Source organism: Colias philodice, chromosome 25 (genome assembly GCF_061535455.1).
Source record: "Colias philodice isolate Cphi_HAF_F1 chromosome 25, ilColPhil1 Martin Lab GWU primary, whole genome shotgun sequence".
Classification (NCBI taxonomy): Eukaryota; Metazoa; Arthropoda; class Insecta; order Lepidoptera; family Pieridae; genus Colias; species Colias philodice.
In genome coordinates, this window is record NC_143110.1 from 8,008,080 (window position 1) to 8,021,456 (window position 13,377).

Consider the following 13,377-nt stretch of genomic DNA (forward strand, 5'->3'; position numbering starts at 1 on the left):
TTTTTGAAATCGGTCCAGTAGTTTTTGCGTGAAAACCATACATACATACATACATACATACATACTTACAAACTTTTCCTCTTTATAATATTAGTATAGATACATATACAATAAATTACCCTCCGATATAATAATTGGCAATATTTCAAATTACCCTACATACAAATAATAAGATCTCTACTAAATAATTTTCACATAAGAAGGCCCATTTCATTAAAATAACTGGCTCCATTTCGAAAGAAATCTGATAATATTTACACTACTTAGTCTAAAAGCGTGCCTAGTTCTTATTTTCCATATAAATAACTGAAACAGGAATGGAGATTTAAAATAACCTCTAAAGGAGACTAGACGCGTTTGGCTTGGCGCCAAAATGTCATTGACCCCAAGATGGCGGCGCATCCCTTGGAATTTTTACTATTCCCTATGTTATTTGTTAGTTGACAAATGGCGATGTAAAAAGGTGCTAAGGAAGCCATTTTATTACTTGATAAAGAAATATTTTAGACTAGTCGCCCACCCTGACTTTAGACTGCTTGAAACAGGAAATTTCGATTATTTTCTTATAGCCCCTTTTCATTTGAAATTACAAGATATTGTTGATACTTGATTAAGTTTAATGAGGGTAATAATTTCAAGTTAATTTCAATACATATTGCAATTCAATACTAGACTACAGGCCCATGTTGAAAAAATTATGGGTCATTTGACCCACCACCTGACCTATCTAGAATGATATAAGAGCATAAAATAATAAGATTCAGCACTATGACGACACTCGTAAGCTGTCCACCTGAGTGCAGATGAGAATTCGAAAGTTCAGGTAGAGATTTTCTCCCCTTGTCTCCATGATTTTTGTACGGCGTTGCGGAATAATGGCTTAAAAGCAGTATAGAAATAGTATGACACAGATGCCGTACAAAAATGGTGGTCCACAAAGTCGGAATTTATTTTTATTTTTCGACAGTTGCCGGGGTAAATTTGGTCATTTGGTTTTGTACGGCATCTGTGTCATACTATTTCTATACTACTTTTAATCAATTATTCCGCAACGCCGTACAAAAATCATGGAGACAAGGGGAGAAAATCTCTACCTGAACCTTCGAATTCTCATCTGCACTCAGGTGGACAGCTTACAAGTGACGTCATAGTGCTGAATCTTATTATTTTATGCTCTTATATCGTTATAGATAGGTCACCTGGTGGGTCAAATGACCCATAATTTTTTCAACACGGGCCTGTAGTCTATACGAACCATAGCGACTGACTTCATGATTAGGGTTATTTTATTTAAACTACCCACTTTTAAAAGCGTTTGAGAAGCGCCTTATTTCCCATAGTATAGAGATTATTTCTTAAAAAAAAAAATGTACACGAGGGTTGTACTATTAAAAAAAAACTGTTAGTAGTGGTATAAGTTTATACTTGTTCGTATTTTGTATGCGCAATGCGCATTGTCTAAAATCGCTGGCCCGATTTTGTAAATTCCTTCAGTAGGAGGCTTGATTACCTACTCTTGAGTGCCATAGATTACAGAATAAATATTTTTATTCCCTGGAGAGCGAACGATCTCACATAAAATGTACAGTAAATTGCATTCTTTTGCACGCCTCATAAGCGAAGCGTTGAGGTGGGTACTACTGTCACTTCGCGCAAAACATCTGATTTTTCAAACTTAAAATGTCTTTATGTATCATACATTGCACTTGTAAGATAATACATACACACACATATTAAGAAAAAACACTATTTTTAACGTTCATGATATTTTTGATGTCATTTTTGTTATTTAAACTAGTTAAAAAACAGTTTAAAAAAGTTCTGTCTTGGACGTCCGTGTGTCTGTATGTGCGGATCCTTTTTCTTGTTAACACGATAGCGACCGAAATACTTTACTAATCGAGTCTTTTTTTTTCTCTTACGCTTGAGTATGCTCAGGAATAGAACCCTTTCATTTTTCAGGGTCTGATTCGATGTGATTTAATTGTTATTAAATAAACAAAAATAATAATTAATAAATATTTATTAAAAAAAAATTATGAGGCGTGCACTTTTGGATTTTCCAAATTATTTATATAGTGCATCGGGGAAATGCAGATGTGGGTGTATTTTCCGAAAATTATGAATATATCACAGAGGATAGTTTTATTCTAAGTATCGTGAAGGTATTGTATGAAAATATGTCCTACAAGTTTAATTTAAATAGCATTCATATATTTTTTAGCAATCACTAGTTAGGTGTTATAATTTCACATTATTTTAAATTTTTTAAACAATCACTAGTTTTTTAGTTACGTACTAGATTTCCGCCCGCGGCTTCGCCCGCGTTTTCAAAGGAAAACCCGCATAGTTCCCGTTCCCGTGGGATTTCCGGGATAAAACCTATGTGTTATTCTGATGTATTAGCTATATTGTGGTAAAGTTTCATTCAAATCCATTCTAGTTTTTACGTGAAAGAGTAACAAACATCCATACATCCATACTTACAAACTTTCGCCTTTATAATAGTACTAGCTTTCCGCCCGCGGCTTCGCCCGCGTTTTCAAAGAAAAGCCGCATAGTTCCCGTTCCCGTGGGATTTCCGGGATTCCGGGATTTATTCGAACTTACCGCGATGCATCAAATTTAACTAAATACAATCCATGAAATCAAATATGTATGTATATATACAAAAATATCTCAAAAATGTTATATACCAAAACCTGTTCTCATTTAAGAATCACGCGAACAAAGCCGCGGGTTAGAACCTGTCTAATTTTAGAACTGAAGCAAAAAATTCTTGTATTTCCGCTTTACTAGATCACGCCATGGATGCGTGTTTTGCTATTTCTAAATACATATTTAACTTTAATAAGGTCCTAATTTTGTTCGTAAAATTATAGGTCCAAAGGTAATAACATTAATTGATTAGAGTCCAAGGCTTTCGATCAGTTTAATTGTTAGATTTAGATGCAACATTGAAAATATGAGATTTCCATTTTGTCCACTCAAAAAATCCAAGTTCCAATTAAAAAAAAATGTGTGCGTGTACTAGTACACACGTAAGAAGTGAAACTTCATTATGACCTTATTTTTCAAATAATAATTTACTATATGCAATTTTACAGAAGTACGTCGAATCAAAGATGGCGCGTAACGGAAAAATGTCACGCGTAACGAAAAAATGTTGCACTACATTTTTTTCCAACCCCGATACAGAAGTTTCACTTCAATAACTCACAGATAACTCATAGATTATAAATTTACAAGTTAGTTCACAATATGTATTTAAATCGGCTTATATTAAGTGCAGTCTGTGCAGCCTGTGCAGGTGAGCGAAGTCGCGGGAAGAAAGCTTGCAAATAATTTATTTATTTATATCGATAATATAATAATAACATAAGCAAAACCAGGACAGGTTATTCCAATTTAGAGACGAAATCTAAAATGGCAACACTGCTTATCTTATAAGAAAACATCATTAAAAGATAAATAATGGGATTAAAAATATGCTAGATAAAGATCAAAAAAATAGATTATTCGTTTAATGTATTTTAAAAATAAAAATGTTTGAGGCCTATAAAAATTTAAATCAACTTTTGACTTTTATGTTTATATTTTTGAGTGTGTATATGTCGAGCACGCTTCAGCACGAATTGAGTTAGTTCGCACTGGGGTAGACCACATCCTCAAACAGTGCCGTCTTTAAGGCAGGGCCCGCAGGGCCCTGGCCCGAGGCCCCGAGGTAGGCAGGGGCCCCACAATTCTGAAAATTTTCGATATTCAACAACAAATTTTATAACATAATAAGAAAAATATCAAATCACACACTTGGTAAAATAGAAACAAGATTCAAAAAATTTATTTATTGAACTCTCATATGTGGGGTGTTAAGAGACGGGGTTACGATTTAGCCTATTGCGTTATTGTAAACTGAAAAATGATAAAGTTAAAATTTAAGGATTTTCCATCCCTAACATAGGCCCCAGCCAGTACCTTGGCCCATAGCCTCGTTGATCCTAAAGACGGCACTGTCCTCAAAAGATCAATATGAAATTGTAACATTCAAGGAATTAATTGCTCCGCTCCTGTTGGTCTTGCGTAATGATATAATTATAGCCTTTCTCGATAAATGGGCTATCTCAGTTCTCACACCGAAAGTATTTTGCAAATCGGACCAGCAGTTTCTGAGATTAGCGTTGAAACATATACAAACTCTTCAACTTTAGAATATTGTAACATAATTATTAAATAAAATAATATATCATAAACACACAGACATGTAGTAAATTGGCACTTAATTTTAATGGAATGTGTGTCACGGTCGTAAATCGTGATACCTTGGATTAAAAAATATATTTATAAAACAAGTAATGATTAAAAATACAAAAATAACTCAATCGTAGAAATGTTAAACTTTTTTAAGTTTACTGTCCCGGCAGCTTTGAATCGTTCCCTTTTCGAAGTGTATTATAAAAAAAATACTTTTGACGTTTACGTAATTTTGCGCCAAAATCCACCATTTTTTATCCACCTAAAATATCTGTGACTGTCGGATTATCGTCAAAATACAGAATGCTACATAATGTAATAAATAAATAAAACATTACACATACATTATACAATATACGTCATATAAATTAATTTAAAACATTTTATTATTTGTTCTAAATAAAATAAACAATTACCTACATAGGAATTATCTTTCAGTCGATATTTAGCATATGTAAACGATGTAAACTATAAGATAACCTGCCAGTATCTATTTGATTATTATCTACAATAAAATATATTATCTTTTATAGCACTGCTACTAATATATGCTAATATCTCCAAAAGGTCAGCGCAACGAGACATTCTTGTGAGATTTCTGGATAAAGATTAATCGTTCTGCTATCAAAATATCTGATTTTTAAGATATATGTAAAAATTATAAAATGTAGATAGTTACTACGCTACATAATATGTAACTGTACCTTATTAATAATAATTAAAACTTCTGTGGCAAGATTCAAAGATACCAAAATTTTCGCCTTACTCCATGACGTGATGACTGATGGTATTGAAGCCAGGACCTTGAAATTTTACTCTCAACGCACCTTAAGAAGTGTCACTTAAAAAATACACAGGAACAATCTTTCGTATAAGTTATAGCCGCAAATTAATTTTATCAGGCAATACGTGTACAAGAACCCAGTAAGATTTAATTTCAGCATTCAGCGGTTCCTCAAACTCAGAGCAAATCTTAATTTTTTTAACGATTTACAGTTAGTTTTAGAACTCAAACCTCTCATGAATTACTTCAAAATAACCATTAAAAATATTCAAATGCAATAAAACAATTTAATGACCACGAAAGGAAAATATTTAAATACCTATGGTTAAAAATTCTCAGAACTTTTCCGTTTCCTCATTTTATTGCGTAAGGGCCCAAGGTATAGCTTTTTGAGGACATTATATCTTTCGATACAATAATCAGAACCGGTTCATTCTTTCGTAGTCAGATGCACTAGAAACACTATGATTTTAGCATACCCGGGACTAGACTAAACCATTTATTTTTACAGAATTTATACCCTCGTAGAAAAATCCCGTCTCCCAACAGTGGGAACGTACTGATGACGATGATGTATTTTCTCCATAATGATATTTGATAAGTTACAGATCATAAGTTTTAATTTATACAGTTAGTTTTAATTTTATTACCGAAGAAAATAAAGGAAATTTGTTTCACAGTAGGTGCCTACTACAGTTTTTCTTGAGTGAAAGTATGTTCCCGAAATAAATTGTTGATATCAAGCATTTTTCCTCTAATAAGTCGCAACAAATCATACACCATATGTAATACCATTTTTGAATAAGCAAGATAATATGTACATAGTTTTAATTAATTATCGATTGCGATGTGATTCTACTATTTCGCTCTCACTTGGACTGTAAAATCCACAACAGAGTCACCCTACACAAACTGTACAATAATTTAATATACTTGTTTACATTGTGTGCGTGTCTCATTGATCGTTCTGGAGTCATCTAGGCAACAGTCAGTGTCAGAAAAAGCCTTAGCCAGTAATTAAAAAAAAAGTGACAGTTGTGCCGCCAAATTTAAATGTGACATGTGAAAGTGATCGAAATTAAAAAGTGAAGTGTATGTTTTTTACAAGTGATATTGGTAAGAATTATTTATTATAATATTATATGATCGTAATTTATCTGATGAATGAATCATTTAATTATTAATTACTTTATAGTGAGTTATTGATAATATCTGCGACAGGTTGTCCATATTATATTATTGAAGTGACTCTTTCGTTGTAATCAATTATAATATTTTATCTCAGTAATTTTAAAGATCAATAACAATAAAGGAGATGGGTTTTAAATCTTTTTATGTACATAGTAAATTGTAAAAAAATATAATAACATAATATATATGTACACCTGTATAGATATATATAGCTGTAAGTATTATATTAGCACAGATTACATTGATGTCATGATGTGGTGAAATAAAAACTATAATTAGGTACCTAACTACACCTAATTAGGTACCTTTTTTTTCTGCATAAATGACGCTATGATTTTTTCATATTTATTTATATATCTAGTCTAGTTATATAATCAAATTAGAGACCCAGATAATTTAATACTACAGGTAGAGATAAGCTCGGCTTCACCTACATGCATAGCTATGCAGCCTATATTATCCTATATATAGGCTAGCATAGCCTATAACATAGGGACAATGTACAACCAACACCAACTCCTACACGAGGTGGGATTCGAACACGGATTTTTAAGGGACACCGGATTTGATTTCCGGTGTCCCTTACTATGCACAGAAAACCGATAGAATGGAACAAATTGCTCTGATCGGGATCTCGGGTGGCCGAGAGGTCAGGCAGGCGTCACGTCCCCGGCAAGACGAAAGATGCGGGTTTTGAATCCTGCATCATGATGAAATTTTTAGTATTCTTTCTCATACTCATTGTCCTATGTCCCCTATGTGGGGCAGAGGGCGTCCACAGTCAGGGTGTCAATAATTTCTCATACTCCTCAGTTTAATTAATGATGATGACGGTACACATTACACTATGTTACGTTATTATTAATAGAATATACGAAGAATAGATAATTATTCATAAATAATTAATAACTAAGAACATAGTTTAGGTGTAGGCACTATGCCTATGCCTGTCTATCCTCTAACTGCTCATAAACCACTTACATAGTTCAAATTCAAATTATTTATTGTGAGTCACAGGTATTATGGGTAATTACATTGTATGAGGTGATCCGCTGTGATCTGCCATGTGGCGTACAATTTTAAAAATGTTTTACATGTCATAAAAGAAAAATATGTAAATCAAATCCAACTAATTTTCTTTTATGGTATCACGTGGTTACAATAGACTACTAATTGTAACCACGTGGAATATATAAAATATAAATCATTATAGAAAAACTTTATTAAGGTCACAAATGAATACGATACCTACACTTTAAAATGCGGCTGTCTTCTAGCTAGGAAAATCCTGTGTTACGGAAGTCATTATATTTTTTGTCTATTGCACTGTATACCAAAACTCTATTATCTTTACCCTCTGATACATGTTGTAGTTTCCAAACTTTAGATAAACACGGTACATAGGGTTGCCAACTATACTGTTTTAAACAGTATTCTACTGTTTTTCACTAAATTATACTTTTTACTGTTTAACAAAGTATACAAAATACTGTTTTCAGGATCAAAGTGCAGACACATTATTATGTGTTTACACAACAATGTTTGTTTTGCTAAAATACTGTTTAATAATCTTCATAGACCTGAATATACTTTATTTCTTGTAAAAAAAGTTGGCAACCCTAACGGAACACCACTTAGTACTTACCATAGTTTTTAACGACTACCAAAAAAGGAGGAAATTTTAAATGCGTCTTTACTTACGTATCTTATTTTAGGTTCCTAAGGTTTTTTTTGCAATTTTAGGCATTAATTTAAATATAGGTAGATATTGCAAATGTTATTGAATAAATAAGTCTTGCCTGATTTACAAACAAAACCAGTTCGATATCTCATTTTAAAATCTCTTATACGACAATTTTAGTAGATTCGTATCTACTCGAGACTATTCGAGAATATCTTCAAGATCACAACAACAGAAGAGTGGCCATTTTTTTGTATAATTACTGTAAAATCTCTTATGGACAAAATTAGAATCGTGCAGAATATTCGTGAAATTCTAAACTTTTGGAATTTTTCATGTATATTTTTCGACAACTTTCGTGTCGATATTGGCCACTTTCCACAAACAAAAAGTCTTACTTATTGCCCGCATAATCAAAGGAAATTCCCATTTCACATGTTCCACCGCGGTAAAAAAGTATGTAGTATATTGAAAATCACTCCGATGACACGTGACAGCAAGACAAGCGAACAAACACACATAATATTGCATAATATAGTAAGGATTTTCAAGTACCTTAGAATAGCTACATATATAAACCGAGAAAATATATATATATAAGAAACTGAAACGTCATCTACCTACTTTATAAAAATAAGTTGGGTTTTCCTTCCTGACGCTATAACTCCAGAACGCACGAACCGATTTCCACGGTTTTGCATTCGTTGGAAAGGTCTTTGGCTCCGTGAGGTTTATAGCAAAGAAAAGGTGTCTCTGGTGGCGAAACGGAGTTCGCCCGGTTTGCTAGTTTTATATATGTATCTAGTATCTACCTTATATAATAACCCAGAAAACCGATACACGATCCTCCGAGTCAATTAATACTTGCGGTTAACAAACAAATAGCTTTTGGGTATATTGTACTAATGTTTATGAGCAAGTACCTAAAGAAAATGATATCACAGGTAATATAATACATATAATCTTAATATGTATATATAATCTCGTGTCACAATGTTTGTCCTCAATGGACTCCTAAACCACTTAACCGATTATAATAAATTCGCACACCATGTGCAGTTCGATCCAACTTAAGAGATAGGATAGGTTTTATCCCGGAAATCCCTCGGGAACGAGAACTATGCGGGTTTTTCTTTGAAAACGCGGGCGAAGCCGCGGGCGGAAAGCTAGTAATATTATAAGTATAGTATAGTATAGTATTATATTAGGTATATACTAGCTTACATCCCGCGGCTTCACCCGCTTTGTCTAAAAACTAATAAACTATTATTCTAAACCTTCCTCTTGAATCACTTTATCTATTAAAAAAACCGCTTCAAAATCCGTTGCTTAGTTTTAAAGATACTTACGGACAGAGAAAGCGACTTTGTTTTATACTATGACTATGGAGTGATGCTATAAGTTCATAGAGCTAGAACTAGAGCAAGAGCATTCTTTCGTGACCTTTTAGTGTAAACGAAAAGTCGTATTCAGTAATAGCTGTGCCGCGCGGTTTCACCCGCGTGGTTTTAGCGTTAGGTTTAGTATACCTAAACTTAATTTTATACAGACAAAATCAGAGCTAGATAAAAAATTTATATAAGTAATTTCATTGGCCGATCTCCCCATCTGAAATTAGTTCCATAATTGTCCACGAGACTTTTTTTGTGAAATGGACTTTAGTAACTATTTAGTAATAATATTTTAACTATACCTAGTTACGTGTACGCAATCACAATCAAGTTTGTAGAGTCACCATGAGCTTTTATTTTTTACAACTGTAGTCACATAAACCTAGAAGAACCATGATGTTGTCGAAATTTGGCGTTCTTCTGGTACGGGAGCCAGGTGCAAATTTGGTTAATTATTTCCTCTCAAGAGATAATTCGTCAGACGCCTCAGAGTATAGTATTATAAAGCCTCGTGAACGTCAGCTGGCGCTCGGTTGGGGGGGTGAGCGGTTGTAGCCTCCCACGCACGTAGGAAAAAAAATACATTCATTCATTCATTTCCTCTCAGCTAAAAATTTGTCAAATTGTAGCTAACCCAATATCTCAACGAAAAAAAATAATCAGCTGGTTACAACATGGTGTATTATACGTCAGCTGGTGTCTCGAACATGAAAGTTAAATTTAAAGAAAAATTTATTTTCCGTGATTTCCTCTCAAACAAAAATTTACCTGATGATAGCTTATATGTAACTGTGGATAAACATATATGTCAGCTGGCTGTATCTTGGTGGAAAAACCGTCAGCTGATACGGGAGGCTACAACCGCTCTTCCCCCCAACCGAGCTCCAGCTGACGTTCACGAGGCTTCATAATACTATACTTTGATGCATTTTACTAATTACCGCTTGAGAGGAACTTGGTCATAAAATCTGTTCCTGGCTCCCGTACCACGAGGAAGGCTTGGCTATTATATCATCACGCTAAGACCAACAAGATGCTGGTAAAACAGCGGGGCACAGCTAGTGCAAATATAAAAGGAAAAGTTACTTTGTTTTGTAACCTTATAATATGTATAGCTACTGGGCTTTTAAACGTAACGTCCTTACTCTAGCAGCATATATTTCGCAAATATTTTAATATTATTTATCACTTCTTCCTATTAGAAACAGTATTTGAATAGATATATTCGACATTTTTATGCGAAATATTTAAATCATAGATATGTTATTTTGCTATAAAAACGGTTTGAATAACATGATAAAATCAAGAGTTAGTGGAGTGGCCAGTTTTTGGACTATAGTTGTCAAATTATCAAGACGACAAAAAACATATGTTATGGAAAGTTCCAGGGTTTTGTCTATAAATATACTTTCCGTTATAGCAGAATAAGAAACCATATAAAATCAAATCAATACCTATACGTTTTTTAGTGTTCAGTCGTTTTCAGTCGTCATAGTAAAAAAAATCATTTAGTTTTTAACAAAGCAGTTAGAGTAGCGTTACAGTGGTTACAACTTGCAGGTCTGGTGCTTTGAAAGATAAAATATATTATATGCGATTGAAAGCTCTCATTTCAGAAATTCATTGTTCGGAAATTTTACTCTTTCTGAATTAGGTTTTCTAATCGAATCCAGAGTCGGAAATATGTAATTACTAGCTTTTGCCCGCAGTTTCACCTGGAAAGACCTTTGAATTTTATTATTGTTTAATTTAGAATTTACATATTTAAGAATGATGTGCGCCTAGTGAAATATTTTACATATAACTAGAGCATTCAGATTTCGGTATGCCTAATCAAAAAACCTAGTTCGGAAACCGAACGTTTGTGCCCGACCTAAAAAGTATGTACATGTATTTATAAACAATTTCTTTATCTTTATGTTCGTGTTGTGAATAAAATTTTATATGAATATACCTATTTAAAAAAAACGTTTATAGGTGTAGGTTAGGATTATATGTGTGGAAATTTAAATAAATTTAATTTCCATATTGTTTATTTTAGATCAGCATTACGTCAAGATTCAATATATTACGCGGGATTACATAATATTATATTTTCTACAGTACATAGATGCGAAAGTAACATCTGTGCATGGTCTATAAATCTACTAGCTTTTAGCCCGCGGCTTCGCCCGCGTTTTCAATGAAAAACCCGTATAGTTCCCCATTTCTGTGGGATTTCTGGGATAAAATACAAGATACCCTCTATATGTGTGCTCATTGTAATCGGTTCAGTAGTATTTGCGTGAAAGAGTAACAAACATACATACACATACATCCTCACAAACTTTCGCATTTTAAATAATATTAGTAGAATAGGAAGTAGGATAATTAATCTTTTCACCATAGAGATCTAGAGAGATGCCAATGCAATGCAATCGCTTGCGCTGAGTACGAAACCTGGTGTCTCATTACAAATTTACGCACACAACAGTAAACAAAATAAAAACAATAGGTACTTCGCGTTGTGTGCGTGTCATCACACAAAAATTTGAGAGCGACTATTCGTTCGCACACTAGATTGTAAGTGACGTACGTATACAGCACCACTACAGCCGCAAGATATGCGTTTATGATAGGGATTGCTTGTCGATAAAATGAGAAACGTTAAAATTAAAACAATTTATAGGCAATACAGTAACTAGGTAGAAATGGACACCTTGATGGTAATTGGTAGCATTCATGGTGATGAAGTCCATAAAGCATTGCCTATTGACTTATTGTAAAATAAAATAAGTATGAAATAAGTGACTTCTTTTTTTAATCCATGTATAATAATTACTAAAAATAATATTGCTCGAGTACCTATCAAATAATAATAATACAATCAGATATTAAGCTAATAGCAATACATTATGATATAAAAAAAGGTAGTAAAAATTCGAATTCGAACAAAAAACCTATTATCACTCTCAGTCTCATATGCCGGGTTCATCTATATTTATATATTTATTTGAACAATAGATAGGTCGCATTATTCTTCTGGAGCAATCTCTTCTTGTATAATAACGATACATTATAATATATCGATGTTTAATATGTTTCATCATGATTCACGATACCTAAAGTGGAGCGCACTGCGCACTGCGTATCTATAAGAAATTCAAAAGCTCGAATGTCGATCATCAAGCGATTAAATTAAAAGTATAGCAAAGGCCATAGGGGTAATTGCCCAAAATTTCAATTGTCACTTATAAAATCAATTGTGTATTAATAATATATTGAATAGGAAGTTATGCACAGTTGAAAGGATAACCCTTATGGACCAAATCCAATTGACTACGAGACTTTACACACATGTAACCTAAGCGACAAATGCATTAAAATGTTAGTTTCTACTTTCTTGATTTTAGGGTTCCGTACCAGGTACCTACTTACATATAATAATTTTACTAAAATACAATGTAATCACAATAAGTACTAAGTAGTCAGTCTTGTCAATTAAGTCCGTGTCCGGTGACATGGCGCTATTTTTTCTAACGCACTAGCCGCTAACCACTTCTTTAGTCTGCATAGGTGACGCTTGTACCATCTTGTACGGAACCCTCGTGTCGGTATACAAGTCCGCACTTGGCCGGTTTTTTTATAATAGTCTGTATGATTGACGTAGTATTTACTAATTGGTGGACTATTTGATATGATTAAAAATTTCATAAACATATTAAATAACGGTAAATATATAGTTCGATCGAGAGTCGAGACCTTGTAATACAAACTCGATATTCAAGGATAGGAAATCGAAACAATGAAAATAAGTAATATTAATTATTATAGTGTTAATGAGATCATTTTGTGTTTAATTTTGTTTCATACAAGGTAATTAAAAAAATAATTAAGGTAAACTAATTGATGATAAACAAAAAAAGAGTGTGTGTGTCGAGCACACGTGACAGAAGTGAAACTTCTTTGGCAAGATTCAAATATACCAAAATCGTCGCCTTACTCCATAACGGTGGACGGACGCGCCTAAGGAAGTTTCACTTAAAAATGACATAAGGTTGGGTCGCCTAAGGGCGTATTCAGAAAGAAAGCTTGAAACT

The 13,377-nt window shown here is 33.3% G+C and overlaps 1 protein-coding gene across 1 annotated transcript in view; it reads right to left on the bottom strand.

The window, feature by feature from the left end:
• Nucleotides 1-4,091: 4,091 nt before the first annotated feature.
• Nucleotides 4,092-13,377, bottom strand: part of LOC149477526 (kxDL motif-containing protein CG10681) — a 128,138-nt gene continuing 118,852 nt past the window's right edge. The window contains exon 4 of the transcript XR_016317671.1: nt 4,092-4,127. The gene's annotated coding sequence lies outside the window, so the exon portion shown is untranslated. The remainder of the gene's footprint in view (nt 4,128-13,377) is intronic.